This window comes from Cupressus sempervirens, chromosome 6, assembly GCF_028749045.1.
Source record: "Cupressus sempervirens isolate cs-2001-9-10 chromosome 6, ASM2874904v1, whole genome shotgun sequence".
In the NCBI taxonomy this organism is placed as follows: domain Eukaryota; kingdom Viridiplantae; phylum Streptophyta; class Pinopsida; order Cupressales; family Cupressaceae; genus Cupressus; species Cupressus sempervirens.
In genome coordinates, this window is record NC_143123.1 from 506,876,934 (window position 1) to 506,897,869 (window position 20,936).

At 34.9% G+C, this 20,936-nt stretch overlaps 1 protein-coding gene and 1 long non-coding RNA gene across 5 annotated transcripts in view; one reads left to right on the forward strand and one right to left on the reverse strand.

Moving 5' to 3' along the window:
- LOC149553251 (HIPL1 protein) overlaps positions 1-20,936 on the forward strand; it is a 98,627-nt gene that overhangs the window by 12,959 nt on the left and 64,732 nt on the right. The gene's annotated exons all lie outside the window — the stretch shown is intronic.
- The window catches only part of LOC149553252 (uncharacterized), a 93,871-nt gene that overhangs the window by 7,316 nt on the left and 65,619 nt on the right, over positions 1-20,936 (reverse strand). For 3 of the 4 annotated variants that reach the window (XR_016353058.1, XR_016353055.1, XR_016353056.1), the window contains exon 4: positions 9,445-9,872. The exons of the other annotated variant lie outside the window; for it this stretch is intronic. This is a non-coding gene — a long non-coding RNA (uncharacterized LOC149553252). Of the gene's footprint in view, positions 1-9,444; positions 9,873-20,936 lie in introns of those variants that run through there. 4 annotated transcript variants of the gene reach the window in all.

Genomic DNA, 20,936 nt, shown 5'->3' on the forward strand with positions numbered 1-20,936 from the left:
CTTTTCTTTTGTGTCCTTCAAGGTCTTTTAGCTTGTGAAACCTATGATGCACACTCCTCCAGAATAGGGCAGAAGTGTGGTCATCTTCAATGCTGAGATTTGTTTTCATAGTATGTGAAATACTTTCTTTATAGTGCTCCCAAAATTCTTGCAGCACTTTGTCATTCATCTGGATGATCTCCGAGATGGTAGGGTTAGGTCTCATCTCTTTTGTGACCCTTCTATCCGGCATGGTCATTCAACAGAGTCCTCAGTCTCCTACACACAAAGACGAAATAAAAGTTGAGGGACCAAATGTTAGGCACTGAATCTTTTCTTCTGACTCTCTGAGTCCCCAATAGAGTCACCAAAAATCTGTTGGTAAACAGGTTTGTCCTTCGAAAAGAAATACAAAATATGACTTAGAAATGCCTAAATGGAAGAACAAACGCACCAATAGTAGGATGAATTATCATTGATTAATAGCTCTCCTCTGAATTAGGAGGTACAACTTCCTCGAAGAAAGATTTGCAATGAATTAAATGACTATTTATGTCTTTTACCAAAAGACACAAAGGTTTTCTAACATTCACCCATCACTATGGGATGAATGCAATTATAAGATTTACGAATTGAAATAAAGAGACTAAGAACAACAAATAGCCACAAGACCATTTATTCAATCTTCTTACATCAAAGAGAAAATCAAAAAGAACATTACTTTATTTTGTAAACTATAAGTGACCACAAGACTGTATCCGAAACACAAAAGAGATGACCACATGATTAGTACCAATCCAAGAAGTATATGCTCAAACCACAAGATCTGATAAATATAAACTTCTCATCATTATGAATACATAACTAGAGAAACCACATGATTGCTCTATCACTATAATTATAGTCAAATTTGCAGAAAAATAAATAATCTATCTCCCTATTACTCCATTACATTCAATATCAAAACATCCTCCTTTTTCCCTGTAGCCATATGGCTCCTGCAGAAAAAGAAAGAAGCCCCCAACCTCTTGTAAATGTTTTACACTAAATAACATCTTGCATTTCGGTTCTAGTAACTGTTTTTTGCAAATGTATATCTATCCCCCAACAATACAAAGTTTAAATCAATCACAATAGTTTAACATTACAACTTTACAACGTATATTATTGAAGTTGTAATTTAATTATCGTGTTAGGCATATTGTATATATTCTTAGAAAATAGCATAGGGACCTATTGGGCCTATGCAATGTAACTCCATGCGGCTTAGGTTGGAGCTCCAAAATATGTGATCTGGCATGGAAAACAAGTTCACTTGAGCCACAGGTGATTCCCAATGGGAGAGTTTGCAAGACCGTTACAACATGTTATAAATGTTTCCCATTTATATGAAACGCGTGGAAGATCAAATTAGTTTATATATCTTTTCCGCAAAGGATAAATGACACTTTGATCAATATTTGAATTGGATAAGCCAATGATGTTATTATGAGAAACATTTTGCAGCAGGTCTACCTACTCATGCAACTTGCTTTCCTAACATGTTCACATGTATTGACCCCCTATGCCTCTGGCATAATGATCAACATCAATGGGTGGCTTCGGATCTTAGAGGCATGTAGATATAGATCTCAAGTCTATTACAAAGTAATTGGAAAAATATTTGCTTGATATTAACAGAGACCGAAAGGTCAATATATACAAAAGAATGAGATGATGTTTTCTTAGGAAATGATCGTAAAGAATAGAAACATACTATTCCAGAGAAAGCAAAAAACGAAAGCAAACTAAAACTTAAGATATTTACAATAGATAACCATTAACTAATAATAGATGTCTTATCTATTATTGTAATGCCCTCCCTTAATGGTTAATCTATCTAGAACACCAAGCTGTCCTCTGAATTTGACAAACTTATCAGGACCAAGAGGCTTGGTGAGAATGTCTACAGTCTGATCTATGGTAGGAACATACTGCAAATCTATAGTCCCATCTTCAACTAGCTGTCATATGTAATGACAGTGAACATTCACATGCTTGGTTCGTTCATGGAAGACTGGATTGTGTGCTAACTTGATAACGCTTTCGTTATCAACAAATAGAGTAGTCAGTCCTGCTGGTGACCTCTGCATATCCCCAAGCATCCGATGAAGCCAAATAGCTTCACATCCTGCCTTAACAGTCCCTCTGTATTCAGCCTCTGTAGAAGAGAAAGAAACTGTCTGCTACTTCTTGCTGGTCCATGTGACTACACCAGATCCCAAACTGAACACATAACTAGATGTTGACTTTTTATCATCAACAGAACCTGCCCAATTTGAATCTGTGAACCCACTGAGTTTAGGATTGGAACTTCGAGAGTACAAAAGTCCATAATTTGAAGTGCCCTTCACATAACGAAGCACATGCTTTGCTGCCATCTAATGATCAACCTTAGGAGCTGTCATAAAGCGTGAAATATAGCTAGCTATGAAGCTGATATCAAGCCTAGTAGCAGAGAGATAAATTAGGCTGCCTACTAGTTGCCTGTATGTAGTATCATCAATGGAAGGAGAATCAAACTTTGTTGATAACTTGAGACCTTTCTCCATAGGTGTAGATGTAGGTTTGCAATCCTACATTCGGAATTTGTCTAACAGTGCCCTAGCATATTTGGACTGAGAGATGAATATACCAGAAGACTGTTGCCAAACTTGAACACCTAAGCAATAATGCATGAGCCCAAGGTCAGTCATATCAAAAGACTGGCATAAACTCTGTTTGATTCCCTGAATCAAAGATGCCGAACTGCCAATGATGATCAGATTATCCACATAAATAACCAGAAGGATGATGTCATTGTCAGTAGTCTTAATATACAGATTTGAGTCTAAAGAACTCCTCTTGAAGCCTTGATCACTGAGGTACTTATCAATCTTGATGTACCATGCTTGAGGGGCCTGCTTCAAGCCATAGAGAGCTTTTACCAACTAGAGAACCTGACGGTCTTTACCAACAACCTTGAAACCAGGAGACTATGTCATGTAGACCTCTTCATGGAGATCACCATTCAAGAAAGCACTCTTGACATCCATCTGATGGACCTTCCAGCCAAACTGTGCTGCCATGACTAGGACTAATCTGATGGTGCTCATCTTTGCAGTAGGAGCAAAGGTCTCCTCATAATCAATGCCTTGACGCTAAGAAAAGCCCTTAGCCACTAAACGAGCCTTGTACTTATCCAAAGTACCATCTGATTTGTATTTGATTTTGTAGACCCATTTGAAACAAATGAATTTCTTCCCTGGTGGAAAATTAGAAAGGACCTAGATGTTGTTCTTCAGTAGGCTCTGGTGTTCAAATGTCATGGCCTGTTCCCACTCTGGAATTCCTTTAGCCTCGGAATATGTTTGAGGTTCAAACACACTATGTATGTTGGCCATAAGAGCAAAGTTAACAAAATCTATAGTTTTTCTCTTTTTTCGAGCAATTCTCCCATCAATGAGCTCATCATCATGAAGATCAGCAAGTGTTTTAGCCCACCATTTAGGCCAGATAGGAGAATGACCAATAGTAGTACTAGGAGATGCTTGATCAGCAGGATCCTCATCAAAAGAAGTTGGATTAAACTCAGGTGAAGCATCTACAGCGAGGTGATCCTACAGGAGAAGCCGGAGGAGTCTGTACAGGTATCACTGGAATAATTGGAGCTGCAGGAGCTACTAGAGCCCTCCCATCAGGTGGACCTAATGGAAGTTGTACTCCCAAATCATGAGCCATCATAGGCTAGTCTGCTGGATTAGGAACAGGAGAAACAGGTATGAATGGTCCTCGCTACTCATCAAAAACTACATCACAACTGTAGATGAGACAAGATGTCTCAACATCAATTAGGCAGTAGGCTTTGTGAAGACTGCTATATCCAGCAAGCATCAGTTTCTGACTCTTGGCATCCAACTTGGTCCGTGAAGCATCAAGGATCCAAACAAAAGCAAGTGAGCCAAAAACCTTCAGGTTACTGATTCTGGGCTTGCGACCTGACCAAGCCTCTTCCGGAGTTTTACCTTTGACTGCCAGTGTGGGTGACTGGTTCAACAGATAAACTGCAGTGTTAACTGCTTCTGCCCAAAACTGCTTCAGAACATGTCTGTGTTCGAGCATGGAACAAGCCATCTTAGTGATTGTCCTGTTCCAATGTTCAACTACACTGTTCTATTGTGGCATGTGGGGTGTGGTCAAATGGCATTTGATGCCACGTGTATCCAAGAAGCTAGAGAAAGCATTAGAACAAAATTCCCCCCATTGTTTGATCTAAGAGTAATAATAGATTTTCTAGACTCTTTTTCAACTAAGGGTCTAAACTTTTGAAATACAGTAAATGCATCTAATTTCATTTTAAGGAAATACTCCCACATTTTTCTACTGAAATCATCAACAAACAACAGAAAATAGCTGGACCCAAGAACAAAAGGAGTGGCCATAGGGCCGCAGATATCGGCATGAACAAGCTGAAGTACTTGAGAAGCTCGCCAAGAATCGCCATTGGTGAAAGGTGTGCGATGTTGCTTCCTAGCCTAGCATGCGTCAGAAACTCCAAGGTGCTGAGTCTAAATCTCTAGCAATCCAAGAGCAAGCTCATCCCGAGCAAGCTGTGAGAGATAATGCACATTTAAGTGCCCATATTGCTGATGCCAAAGTGTGTTGATAAAAGATCGCCGAGCAGCCATAGCTAAGTCCTAAGAATCACCAAAATCAGTAAGTCTGAAGAGACCATGATCCTCAAGACCCACTGCAACAGTAGACTTAGTCGCTCAATGAGTAATGATGCACTGATGTGAACTGAAGGTGACTACCAAGTGTGGAGAATGTTGCAACAGCTGACTGACTGAGAGTAGATTTAGTTTCATCCTTGGAATGTAGTACACATCAAGCAATATGAGATTCCTTCCAGCAGACTGAATGTGAATGTTGCCTTTACCAACAACCATGTACTCTTCTCTGCCACCAAAAATAACAAAGTTTGAATAAGGCTGGTAGTCAATAAACTAGTCTCGATATTGAGTGAAATGATGAGAGGCACCTAAACCAACGTACCAAGTAGATGACTTCACATGATTTGTAGGTCTTGAAGCCATAAAAGGCAGATTCTACCTGCTCAGTGTGCTCTGCACTATTCGCTTTGTGTTACAAACCTGATTGCTTAGACTGGGTAACTAAGCCTTTTCGACATTAAACCTTCATGTGACCAAACTTGTGGCAGTAGTTGCATTGAATGTTCTTCTTTCTGGAACCATCTGAAGCTGGAGCAGAAGACTTTTGCTGAAATGGTTACTGAAACTTGCCCTTATCCTTGTGAAAGGATTTTGCAGCAAAGGCTTGCTCTGTGGAGGTGGAACTAGAGCTGCTACGGAATTGTTGTTTCCACCAATCTTGCTGCAGCAGCAGGGTGCATAGATCAATGAACTTCAGATCAACACCAGTAGATGTGATGTAGAGTCTCAATAAAATGCTCATAGGATTTTGGTAAACTCCGAAGAGTGATAACCACATATCCTCTTCCTCCATCTTGCGATTGATGGCAAGTAACTAATCACGGATTTCCTGAATCTGATTTAGGTGTGCCTAAAGCGTGGTGCGCTCATCCATGATAAAAGAAAATAGAGTGTTTTTCAGAAAGAAGGCTTGACTTTTATCAGAAGTCTCATGAAGACCTTTGAGATGTGTCCAGATTTTAGTAGCTATCTTGCCGGATGGAATCTAAGAAAGTTGATCATCAGCTACAGATAATTTGAGAAGCATCACTGCCTCTCCATTATTCAAATCCCCTGTATCTTGATCACGACCTAGAGAAGTCCGACGCTTTGTAAAACCCAAAACAAGTTGATTGGTGTTTCGATATTTAAAAATTGCGATGATGCGCTGCTTCCAAGTTCCATAATTGCAACCATTGAATTTGGAATTATGCTCGAGTAGAATATTTGTCACAGATGCCATGGCACGTTTTTGAATGAAAAACTGTGAAGGCGCGTTCTTCGAGGCAAAAAATATGAAAGACTCAAAAGAATTAGAGTGACCCAGAAGAGAGCTTGAAAAACCCAGAAGGAATCTACTATCGGTTTCTGGATCCGCTGACTCGAAAATTGAGGCAGAAAAAAAGGCACCCAGAAAAATCTGACAACCCAATTCAGTTTTCAAAAAACCCACCAAGAATCTACACTCAAAAATTGTCTGAACCCAAAAATTAGGGTTTTGAACAAAAACGACCCTGCTGCAAAAAAAACCACAAAAAATGGTAGAACTGTGTTGAAAAATCAAAAAACAGACAAATCTAGACAAAAATGGGTTTTAGAACTAAACCAGTAGTCGGCAGATTCGAATCTCTCATAACGGAAACCCTAGTCGGATTATCGAGAGAGTTGGAAGCAAATATGCATGTAAATAATTTCAAAAATAAAAGGCAGATAATTTCAACCAAGAAATTATAATTATTTTTGGAAAAAATTAGAGTATTGGCTCTGATACCATATTACAAAGTAATTGGAAAAATATTTGCTTGGTATTAATAGAAACCAAAAGGTCAATATATACAAAAGAATGAGACGATGTTTCTTTAGGAAACAATTGTAAAGAATAGAAACATTCTATTCTAGAGAAAGCAAACTAAAGCTTCAAATATTTAGAACAGATAACCATTAACTAATAATAGACGACTTATCTATTATTGTAATAAAGTCAAGCGTATTGTGCATTGTTTCTCATTTTGGCTTCATGTTTTCACCAACAACCTCTCTACAAATGCACATATTTCATTTGATAGTGCATACGCTCTTCCGTTGGCACTCAATATCTTTCTCGTTCCTCATAGTTGTATACAACTACCGAACTCTTCAACCCATTTCAAGAAGGTTTGGAATATTTCAATTCCAAATACTGTGCTCCTTCTATAAAGAAGAGTCATCCATTTTATGGTAGTGCAATCAAGCCATTGATGGGACTGTCGTAATGTTCCAATCTTTTGACGTGCGCTATTTTGTCGTATGCTATCGAAGCCTTCAAAATTTCACATGATATGATGTTTGGTTCGCCATTGCAATCAAGAAATGATCCTTGTAGTCACTAACTTCTCCAAACAAGGTGACTAATGACCGTGCTTGAGTTTTGGAAATATGGGCACAAATGCAATTCCATCCATTTCTCTCCTATTGTGTGGGTCCCAATTACTAAAGTTCAAAGGAAACATTGTGGCTCCATTATTGTAAATTTATATGCAGTGCTTTGTTCGTGAGCATTTCACCTTGGTTGAACACCCTTGGCATTCAATCAAATTGTTCACGTTCTTTCTTGCCACAGGCCAATCACATGAGACCATGGTTCTAATTGGGTATCTCTGTGAGCCCACGTATTATTCATCAAATTTTCTCCATAGATGATTGAGCATCACCAACAGTAGACCTTGATAGAGACTTCACATTCCATACATCAATTTTGATATTGCAATCGAGGCCATTAAATTTATACAAGAAAGTATTGGTCATTTTGTCAATTGGTTGGTGCTCGGTCTGGCTCTTCACTCGGAAAGTTTCCTCTGCCAATGGACATTTGTTAATCATCTCCATGCCTATCAATATCACGGACATTATGTTGAACAGTTGGCACAGACTGTCTATGCCTTTATGCACGAAACCCGCCATAATTATACTTTACCAAGTTTGACATATTTGTTTTCATGGACCTTATGTAGACCCGATGACAAATCTAGGCTATGTGTTAATTCTTCAAATAGCATGAGCATTCTACATTACTGTGACGATCATCAAATGTTGGGGTTGGGTAATGTCGACTGTGTATGCAAAGTCCATATCATGCTAAGTCAACTATTTCTTGTGTTCCATCGGGTTGACTTCGGACTTCCCCTTCTAGCAAACTTGGTGGTGAAGAAAACATTCCCAACAACACTTGTCGCTTGGGTAGGCTATAAGTATGAGAAATAAATTCAAAGAATAGACATCCAATTACATTCACCACGTCATTAGCTTATAAAGACCTTTCAAACAATGCCTTCAATTATCATGACATTCTATCAAGCAATTGGTATGCTTTTAAATGTATTCAACCATTGCGTATTGAACACAACATAATCTTTTAAGTAGCTGTGATTTTCGAGAAAGACACATTTTTGTTATCCATGTATCTTTTACAATTCTCCAAGATTACCACAAGGCTTTCACTCTTCTTCTTATAAAGTTGAAGGTTATATATAATCAGTCTTTGTGCATGTTGTAGATTCCTTGTGTTTCTATAAGTTTTCAACTTATGTTAGTTCTAGCATTGTAATTTTCCCCATTTTGATAGAAGCCTTCTACTCAATACAACGAAGGTTGCCTTTAGCCAATTCCATATTTGTATATTCAGATGTAGACCTTCCTTCATTAATACTTCTGCTTGCTGTTACCTTCTAAGGTATTCATGATTTAGAGTTATTAAAAAGTAAGCTTACATTGCTCTTTTGAATCTGCATCATTGATTTCATGTTTGGAATACTCAAACTTTGACATGTGAATGTAGAAAATTACTTTAGTCCATGACTTGGGGATCTTGAATCATATGGAGCTTTGAAACATGAGCTTGGCTCTGCGCTTCCTAATTGGAAAACTTGAATTCTTGATCCTTTGAACTCTGAACCTTGAGGCCAAGCATTTGAACCTTGAACTAGAACTTGAACCTAAAGGTTCAAAGTTCAAGTTCAACACAATATCAGGACGCTGCATTTTTCACAAATTAAGCTTTACAAGGACATTGTTAACCATAAAAAACCACAAGACACCAAAACAATTTAAGAATCCTTTCTACAGGACCAATTTTTGAAGTTTGAAACTTGGGTGCTGAAAGCATGCTTACACTCATGAACCCAACACACAAACTACAACAATCCTCTAACCTTAATAAAAGTGAAGTAAATGAAAATGTTTGCGTTTAAGTGATTGAATGCATGCTCTAATACATATATATTTAAGAAATGATCAAGTTTCTCTAAGTGATGGATTTAATTGACAAATAAAGAAGTAAATTCATTTTCAACGCATTAAGATCTTTTGAGAAGCCTATAAATGTTAAGAAAAACAATAAAATGAATAACATTTGGCTGCATTTGTAACTACCCTAGAAGATAGATGTAACATACACATTTTTTGGGTCTTAATTAACAACTAACATATTCAAAGAAATATAGTTATTACTTCATTTTCATAGGAAGACAATTATGTCAATTATGCTCATGTGAATGAGATTTAGCAGTTACAATTAATTAAACGGAAAACTCATAACTAACATCTGAAAAACACTATCAATAAATTTATTATGGAAATTAAAATCTACATACCATGGAACTTGAACCGAGAAATCATTGTAGGGATGCTTCTACAATCACCCAAATTAGTCCACAAATATCACTTAGGATACATTGACGATTACCATTAAATACCACTATATCAAAATCAAGTAATGATTATCATTAAATACCACTATATCAAAATCAAATGACAATTACCATCAAATACCACTATATCATTTAGGGCATCACATACCACTGTATCAATTAGGGCATCGATTACCATTGGATCATTTAGAGCATCAGATACCATTGTATCATTTAGGGCTTCAAATATCATTATATCAATTAGCGCATCAATTACCATTGGATCATTTAAGACATCAGATACCATTGTATCATTTAGGGCTTTAGATACCACTGCATCAATTAGGGCATCAATTACCATTGGATCATTTAGGGCATCAGATACCACTATATCATTTAGGGCTTCAGATACCATTGCATCAATTAAGGCTTCAATTACCATTGGATCATTTAAGGCATCAGATACCACTGTATTATTCCTTTCCTTCCGATTGCTTAACTGCAGCAATAACATAAGATTAGAAAATATGCTCATAATCATTAATCTTATAAATGAAGGACTAAAATAACAATCCATTAGATAAATCTATCTCTCGCAAATAAATATATTCCATGTTTGGAAGATCAATCGATCTAATTGGTTGTCAACTATATTGATGACAAAAGTTGTTTTCATTTAAAGAAATTACTGTAACGATGATACAACTCAATTAATCTTAACTTCTACTTGAATATACGTCATAAAAGTAAAAATACATGTTACTAATAATTGTTTGAATTGCTCATCTTTATCAGATGCACATCCTGATATCTTGAGGAGAGGGGAAACATTGTTAGGGGCTTAACCACACTAATCTCCACACAGTCTCTAGAATAGACATGGAACACCTTGTCATCCACTGAGCATCTCGGTATCTAATCACAACACTCGACTTGACAACAGGAGAAATACAAATAACATGATCGTGCATGAGCTATTAAATGATTCCTTTTAAAAATGACAAACAGTGTTATGTCACATCTGATTCTGTTTCATGTTATTACAGATTTCTTTCTCTCACCTCTTCACGCTTTTCTTTGGCTATACAGCCAGTGAGTCCTAGGTGCTCAAAATCTCAGAGCAAACGACTCTGTCAATTGATTCATGAATATTATATAGTTCCAGCATTTCACAAGCTATGATTTGAGAGATTATATTCTTTTAAAAAAATAATGGCAAAAATAATTATCATCTGATTCCAATGTCTATTGGCAAAAATAACTTAAGATTCCATGTTATAGATACTTTGCTATGCTTATTGGTAAGAAACTCCCTAAAGTTATTTAGTTGTGAATGAAGATAATCTACAGCTTGCTACCATGGAAATCGAATTGTAATAACAATGAAATATAACAATAATTGGGAGTGATTACCACATAACTTGATAAAAATCCGGCAACTGTCTAGAGTCTTGCTAAATGATTTGTATCAACTCTTCTTCGGTTTGCTTGTAGGCGAATCCATAGTGTATAAATACGACTTAAATCCTCAGTCGGGAAAGAACATGTATGACAGACTATAATATGATGGCACTACTATGAAATGAAATTGAATTCGAATGGACTTGCAAAAATTAATTTGGTTTATAGTAGAGTATCGCTAGTGGAGGAAGCTGGAATAAGCAAGGAAAATGCAATAATAAAAAGGAAAGTCGGAAATATGTTCTCCGTATTTCATCTCACCCGACCCATGGTATAAAAAATATTAAGAGGGACTCGTCGGCTTCCATAACTTAAAGAATATTTTCCAATTAAAAACGCCAAATGCTCAATCAGTTTCAAACAAGAAAAGAACAAAAAAAATGAAAAAAAGAGTTGGAAGATTATAAGTCAAAAATTATTACGATTTATATTTATATACATACATGTAAATATATTGGTGAGGTGGCATCATTTTATTATAATAAAATAATACATATGATGGTGTCCCTTCATTTTTATATCTATGTGTATGTACATAAATATATATATTATAATAATAGGATAAAAAATCATTTAAAATCCTTTGAGGTATGCATTATATTTTAATTAAGTTATTTAAATTAAATTATTTTGTGTTTTAAATTATTTATTTAATAGCTCATATGGTTTCATCGATTGTATCATGATGTTCAAGTCGCTAGGTCCTCAACTATGGTGATTCACGATTCATACTCATTTGCCTAGTGATGGTGATGCTCATGTGCTCAATTCCTTTCTGACAATGCTTCCACCCCTTCAACGTGCTTCCTACAAGGAAATTCTCTGCATTTAAATCATATTACCGTAACAAATTATTTAATCATAAATAATCATAACGACCAATCCCATTAATTCATGATAAATAATCAACTAGCATGTTATCTTCATATGAAATTGCAACAACTAACCATCTTACCATTTCGCAAGATTTTAACAAATTTAACTATCAACTGACTTCATGTGAACCTCAACAGCTATATAAACATTTTAAATTAGGTCAAAAATTGGGATGTAACAATAGAATGAGAGTTTTGGAACCGTATGTAGATTGGATATCTTTCTAGATATTATAGTCATAGTTATTTTGGCAGACATTATGGGAAATCTAGAACAGAAGAAAATGCAATTACAATCAGTTTATGTTTTAAGTTAACAATATTATATTATAAGATAGACAACAATGAAGACTATTAATATAATAAAGTGCAATATGTTAAAAGGTGCGAAGTAATAAAGACGCAATTTAGTAAGAGCTTTGCAACTCATTATAACAGAAATCAAAGTACAATTCATTATGCAGCGATTCATTTTGTCTTCCAAAAGTGAGATTTAAATTAATGACCAACAAATTGCGATTAAGGAAGAGGGGCATATCATTAATAAAAGATTATGAAAATTAACATGCATGATCTGTCTCTTAATAGAGAGTCACATCTTCTAAGAAGAAGGTAAAGATATATAGAGAAATCAGAATTGGGTTTTGTTAGAGCTTGTGTGTGGTAGAGAGATAAAAAATATCAACAAAGATATTATAAGAAAATTAATAAGATCTATGGAAAAAATTATAAAGAGAACTAAGTGCACATGTGAAAAGGGATAATGAATTTAAATCAGATTTATATAAAGATATTATAAAGGACAGTGTTGTGTGAAGAATATTTAAAGGAGAAATTTGTGTGAGTAAATTATAATAGAAAAAATTTGGGAGATTATTGAAGGAGTAAAAAAAATTAGTTGCAAGTTGTACTTCTATTGACAGAAATGTTTCACATGAATTTTATCCCAAGTAAATGTTAAATTTTCATTCTTAGAGAGAAGATAACATTTTTTCTAAACTATCGAAGGCTATCAAGATATTGGAATAATTGATCGATGTAGAAAAGCAATTTATACAACAATACTAAAAAATGATCATAATAAAGTGATGCCATTATGGGAAGTAACATGGAAATAAATTCTAATAAGGAAAAACAAAATGATAGGAAAGATATATGAATCTATATAAAATAAGAAATTCATGAAATATGGAGGAAAAAAATGCAAATTGTAATTGGGAAATGTGAAGTAAATTATGTTTGATTCTAGTGGAAACACTAAGAAGATTTTGTCCAACACACATCATCATCAGAAAGGGTCCATGGAAAGAATATTGTATTAAGTAAATAATCATCAAATATTGTGGAGTTAAATCAAGATAAGTTTTTCTTCTTATTTATTTATAGAAATTTAAGACAAATTTTATACAACTTTTTTATTTTAAAAAAAAATCATGTTATTTAAATGTATTGAGGCACTCATCTTAAGATCAAATTATTATTTTTATGATCAACCTAAGAGAAGATCTCAAGTGGATGAAATACAAGGAAAAGGGAAAGGTATGATCTATGAACAAAATGCTATATGTTTAGATCATTTCCTTACAAGTTAAGGTAAGGCCTGCAGTGGAACAGACTGTGCTACATCATACAAAGGCACTAGGTAAGGCCTATAATGGAATGGGCATGAGCTACATCATACAAAGGCACTAGGAAGGCCTATAGTGGAATGGGCATGAGCTACATCATACAAGGGCACTAGGTAAGGTTTGCAATGGAATGGGCTTAGGTTACATCATACAAAGGCACTATCTTGGGAATAATGATCAGAGTGAAGTAATTACAATAAGGGGGAATGGTGAGGCCCACTAGGTACACTACTCCATATGATATGGGGCCAATGGGGGTAGAGGATCTGCCCTTGGGCCTAGGGTTGGATAGCAGGGCACCCAATTGTAGTTCTTCCTCTAAACCTAGAAGGATATACTGATTATCGAAGTAGACCACCTTGATGGATGCCCGACACCTACCATCAAGGCCAAGGGGGTCAAAGTCCTGCCCTTGGGCTTAGATTATGATAAAATATAATTATGGAAGAAAACAAGCATCTTGCTAAGTAGGCCACCTCGTGTGGATGCCTAATACCTGCCATCGAGGCCAAGAGGGTCAAAGTCCCACTCTTGGGTTTAGTATGGAATTATCTTGAACCTAATTTATCGTGACACACTTTTCTTCGAAATTTATATATGTATGTATATATGTACTAATAATTTTTTGGTTGCAGGTTTCAAAATAAAGTAGAATAAGTACACCAGAAATTGTAAATTACAGGACTTATTCAAGAAAATGCATACCATGTGTATTATGTGTTTACGTTGTGTATGCTTTTTGTCTCCATGCATCATGCATCTACATCGTGTATGCTTCTTGTCTTCATACATCATTTGTCTACATTGTGTATGCTTCGTTACTTAATGCATTTAGTGTCTACTTCGTGTCTTTTTTGTGTATTTATGTATCAATGTGTATAATTTGTATATGTTTTATAGTTTCTAACATTGTATTTTTATGCATATTAACTTTACATGGAAAGATTTGTATAAATTGTCTTTGCTTGAGGACAAGAAAATTTTGAAAGGGGAGGACTGTGATGTTCTCAATTTTAGAATAGGTTTTAATTGGAAGCAAGAATTAAATGTCACTATTAGATTAACATAATAATATAAATGTACTAATATAACAATGTTATAATATATATAATAATAATAATAAATTCAATGTATATATATTCACAATATATCAAACGAATAATCACAAAATTATTCTATTATCTACATTATTAATATAATAGTATATATTACATAATGGAGTCAAAATATAATTAAAGTAAGGAAATATAAAATAATTAATAATGTATTTAAATATTATATAGTATTATTGATATGAGATACAATATTAGAATGTGAGTTAATTAAATCTTAACTGTAATATTTAGATTAATTTTCACTTGATAGAATGTGACTATTGGCCATTACTCACTAGTGATGACATCTATAAAAAAGAAGAAAAGAGAGATTTGAAAAAAAAAATGGAATTTATGGAATTCAGATGAATATTAAGCTGACATAGGTATGGATGGGAAAGCTAGGGCCAAAGGCAAACCTAACAGTCCAAACACCCTGCAGAGTAAACACAACGGAAGCAAACAACACAAAGAACAACATCAAGGAGAGAAGGAATAGAAAATCCTTTATTAATTCATCAAATTATCTGCATACATGGCCGGCTATGAGGCCTTCTAGGTTACGACCAACAAGATTTACGAAATTCCAAACTTAATATTTTCACAGATCCTTCATTCTAATGCTTCTAGCTCCCTTGGCTTCACACTCGATCTAGACGCTCCTCTATATCCTTAACCTAGGCCTAGAAATCACTATTTATACTTGCCAAAATGACTTACAAAAGATTCTAGATCTTTTTACATAATAGAAGGCTGACCTTAAAATGGCCTGCACACATCCCAAGACAAGATCCTTACATTAAATCCACAACCCAAATTAAATACATATGTCATCTCACACTAGGAACCAATCACAGAAAAACTCAGTCAAAGAAGGAACCGAGTATCAACAACTCAATAGGCTTGCTCAACACATGAAGGAATGCTCGACCAATACTAGAATGCTCAACACATATAGGAACGCTCGGCCAACACTAGGCAACAACTATAGTTCGGCAACTACTAGAGCTCGGCAATGACTGCAACTCGACACATACTGCCCAAATGAACAAAGATGAGCAAAATAGCAAAGCAACCCAGGATGCTCTTGCATCATATGAAAATTGAAAATAGTCCTAGAAAGGGACATTACATGGTGCATTTCTAGGAGATAACTCTTGCCATGCATCATCTTTATATCTCATATTTTCATTTCAAAGTCATGACATGGTTTGTATTAACTAGCTAAGATCATGATGACCACAACTATAATGAACAAATTGAAGCTAAGTCCCTTACTTTCAGACCAAAATCAAATTCATTTCAAGTACTGGGCTCAATCGAATATGCACCATTGAATTCCTAACCTTAAATGTGTGACTATTATCATGTAAACTTTAAAGCTCAAACTCAAACCATGCAATTTAATTTAAAATTCTCATCAACATTTAGCATCTACACGTTCACTTCATTTTGTAATATCATAATCATCAGAATTCGGGGGTGTTAAAATTTGAGTACAAATACTCAAACCTGGATTGCAGTTCCTTAAACAAATCAAATTCTGTCAAAATTCTAGGTGGAATTACTTGATTATCTTTTCCCTTACCGTTCAATAAGTTTAGATCACACTAAAAAATCGACTAATTTTCACTATTTGACCGCTCCTTGTATAACTCACATATCTTCAACACATGAACTTTGTATGATTCGATCTGCACTTGGTATTTTCTTTAAATCACACTATATAGGATTTTTTTGATTGGGAGTTGAATTAGATTCAACAACTAATATATAGATTTGATTAATTAAAGGTTGTCACTCTCCTCAAGAGCTGACCTGGCCTTGGAAAAATACAATTTAAATGAAACACATCTATACATTTCATGACCAAGCCGACCTGGCTGTCATTTATTTAATTTGAGGCCATTTAATTAATTGGGATTTAGTTAAAATTGTTCATGGATTTAATTCTGGTCTCCTTAATTTAAATCAAACCCCTCCATTTAAATTCATACCCCATTATTCAATTCAAATCTCTTGGCATTTGATTCCATCCTTCTCCATTTGATTCAAGCAGCTCCATTAGATTGTGCCCCATATCAATTAATTTAATCACCTGATACAAGGCACTCACACAGCCCCAAAAGTGGGAATCTTCCCTCAATTGGGGGTTGACTTGTAATGCGTTTGGAAATCTCCATCAAATAGGGTGCTTTACCAAAACATAGAATGGAGATTTACAATACGTAAGGCAAATGTTTAATCAAGAAGTGGAAATCGCACCTAACGCAAGTGAAAACAACATACCTTAGAAACTCATGGTAAATAAGGAAAATAGAGAGGACATGATGTGAAAATCGAGAACAATAAGGCAAAGTCTACAACCTGAAGTGGAAATTGAGGATGGATAAGGAAAACTTACACAAGTGCAAGTAGAAATCAAGTATGAATTAACGAAAATGCAAACATCAAGAAGTGGAAATCCATCCCAAATAAGACATGTAAACACCGTGAAGTAGAAATTAAGCATGTGTAAGGAAAAATGCAAATAGCATGAAATGAAAATCGAACCCAACTAAGGAAATGTAAGGTGGAAATGGAAACAGAATAAGGCACTTGTAAAGCCATTTCAATCCTGAAATTACCTGCAGTGATTTGCATCTGATCTTCACCATTTGAATCAAACTTGATTTCAAGTGTTTGAATTTCAAACTTGTCATCTTGAAAGTTGATCAAGTTGTTGATATGCATTGCCAAAGTGTTGTTGAGTCTCCATGCTCAGGCTGGACATTCCCACAAAAACGTTTGAGTACAACTTTCACATCTCCTCATCTACAAAATTTATGCTTCTCTATTGATTAACTCAAATCCAAATTTCATTACCCCTGAATTGCTTACACCAATATGATCAAAACCTCTTTTCTCTTGATAATACTTCATAATGAATCTGATTTGTCAAGCCCTCTTGGGCTTGACCTAATTTATCCCATTGTTCACACTTCCAAATTTGCTTCTTATTTATTTTCTCAGGATCAATCTTCATTTTTCTCTTTCCCTTCCTAGGTTTGAATTCTCAAAATCTTGCCAACTTACTTGAAAACTAGCACCCCTCGACAACTAAAGCAAAAAGAGGGGGTCCGCATTTGCAATTGGCTGATAGTGTGATAACCTCACAACAATCTGTCCAATATGTTATGATTATAAAAGGTTTATGTAGTAAGAAGTGTGATCTAATGAAGAATTGGGAGGACACTATTGGCAAAAGGTTTAGGAGGTCACACCAGTGTGAGATTGTTTCCATGTGTAACTGCTACTATTTACTTTCAAGTATTGGATACCATGTAAATAATATAAAGTTCAGCATCTAGGTTGGTATGTACATATTATTCCTTGAAAAATCCTTTAATGTTATATCTTGGACTTAGTGATCTTGGTCAAGGTTAGATCAAGGATGAAATTACCTCACTCCTTTCTTCTATTTAATTTTGAATCGAGGGTGGCAGCAATTCATAGAATATTTTTACTGGTGCTGATCAATTATAAACTCTTTTAAGACATTGTACAAACTATTAAATATTGGGAATATCTAAGGTATCATCCTTGGCCTTGGCTTGTTGAGCAGAATCTTTCATCCAAGCACTGGATCCTTTGGCTTCAGAAGGAGTATGGATGGCAATCTAGAGGGTTTTCTTGTAGAAAATGAATGTGATATCATCTCATGGAGTAAAAATTGCTGCACCTCCATGGGCTTCCATGGTTAACATATCTAGATCAATGATACACTACACTGCACTTCATAGTCCAGTCAAGAATATGGAAGAAAAGAAAAATGACTAAGAAGATGCCTACCTAGATCCCAAGAATAGATAAAGTATGGCAATTATGTGTTGATTGACGAGACAAGCTTTATTGGAGTGCTTGATCATATAGGTTGATTATGAATTTCTACTTTTATTCTCAAATTTTTTACACTTCATTTTGAATAAATTTGGCAATGATTTTAGCTAACTTCAACTCGTGAAGGAAGATCGGTGAATTCTAGATGGTAGTCCAACAGAGGAATTATTTTTTCTTTCTATTATTATTAAAAAAAATGATACTTATTGTTGACCTAATTTGAAATATAGCCGTTGAGGTTCACATGAAGTCATTGGTGGTTTAATTTGTTATAATCTGGTGAAATGGTAAGATAGTCATTATGGTTTCAAGTGAAGATAACATGCTAGTTGATCGTTAATCACAAAGTCATGGAATTGAGAAGATGGTTAACTGCTATGATTAATTATGACTTAATAATTTATTATGATAATATAATTTAACTGCAGGGAATTTCCTTGCAGGAAACATGTTGAAGGGGGTGGTAGCATTGTCAGAAAAGAATTAGGCAAGAGCATCACCATCACTGGGCAGATGGGTAGAGGATCTAGCGACTTGAAACAGGATACATCTGTGGAACCGCATGAGTTATTTAAATAATTAATTTAATCAAAATAATTGAATTAAAATATAAAACATATCTCAAAGGATTTTAATTTATCTTTCATCATATTATTTTAATAAATATTTATAAACATGCATATAATATAAAAATGATTTCGCACCATTATAATTTAATAATTAATAAAGTGATGTTACATGTACATATAAGATTATAATAATGTCGGAATTATAATAATATTTGAATTATAATCTTCCAATTCTATTCTTTCTTTTAATCGATTAACACTTAGCATGATCAATTGATTTTATATTTGGCTATTCAAATTGTCTTAATCTTTCCAACTTCTCTTCCAACCTTTTTATTTTATTTTCCCTCTTTATTTCTCTCCTTTTTCAATTCGAATTCATGATGTATTCGAGTGGGTAAATAGTCTTCTTGATAACCGATGGTAGCCAAAGGGTTACGGCTGACCATTAAAAAGAGTATCATGAATCGATTTGGGGAGAACTTCTTTCTTTTCCTTTTGCATTTTTCTCTTTCTTTCCATCTGCTATGTCTTCTTATCAAGCCGAGTGAGAACGTTCTCAAATATAACCATTCAGAAGTTCTAAAATTTGATTCATTCCTTTCTCCCTTTAATTCCATCAACGATAGGAATTTAGAGAAAAGAGTTATACAGTGGGCGATCAAGAATTCCAGCCGCAAAAGAAAGAAATCCGAATTTGTTTGCAGGTCATGTGTCTTCCTTGCTAAGTCCCAAGCGATTTTAGTCGACTGCCATTACTTCCTTTTTCTGAATTGTATACCAAGAAATCACTGCCTTGTTTGGTACGCTTACCATTAATATATTTTTCTTCTGCTACATAAAATAAATAGTGGACTGAATAGGAAATGTATTTTGAATGCATAACTTCCATCCATAGTTGGAATTACATATAGTTCAGGTCATGATTAAATGCAATCATATTTCATAAGATTCCTTCTTTTGCTGAGCATATGCCCAACTATAGTCGGCTACAAGAAATTTAATATTTGTGTTTGTGTTTTACACTTTCTTCTTTCTTGTTTGTTGTTGGTTACATATTGATAGAGCTAAGAATAAATTAAATATGTTTTTCGAATTCTTTTCTCTTTGATTGAGCATCCATCCATGGTCGGCTAGGCATGTTGAATAGAGATCAATTTATAATACTAGCTGTTTGTATTCTGAATGTATATGAGATCATTCACTGAGTATCCCTGAGTATATACCATTTATGAATTCATTTGGCAGTTGTATCAAACTTGATTGATTACATAAATCCACATCAATGCACATCTTTTTATAAATTTTCCAAACATATTTAGAGAATTTGTAACACCAAGGAATTCACCAACAGAAAAACCATGAAATGGTGAAGAGGTGGAGTTGATCTGCGAGAACGCGGAAGAGGAATCAGTTATGATTAAATTAATTAATTAAACATTCAATTTTGAAATCTTTAAAGAACATAATTATGTAGTCACAGAGTGTGAAATGTTGGATGTTTGTAATCTTCTTAAATAATTGACAGAGCTGTCTACTCTTAGAATTCCGAACACCTAGGACTCACCCGGCTATGTAGCCAAAGGAATGGGTGATGAGGTGAGAGAAAAGAATCTGCAATAATATGAATCTGTATTAATTATGGCATATCAAGGTTTAACATTTTTAAAGGAAACATTTAATAGCTCATGCAAAAATCCTGTTTAATGTATCTCCTGCTGTCAAGTCGAGAGATGTGTCTAGATGCCAGAATGCTCAGCTGATGACAAGATGACCCCTGTCCATTCCGAGTAGGGAGGGCCTTTCTCATTAGAGATTGTGTGAGGATTAAGGTCCGAGGTTGGGTGGTTAAGCCCCTGGCAATGTTTCACCTCTCCCCAAGATGTCAGATGTGCGTCAGACAGAGATAAGCTATACATCCACTTGTTTGTCGGAAAATAGGTATTATCACTTTTATGATGTATATGCAAGAAGGTAAGATTAATTGAGTTAATTCATCGTTACATTTATTTTACACCAAGATGCAAGAGATAGATTTATAAATTGTTTATCATTTA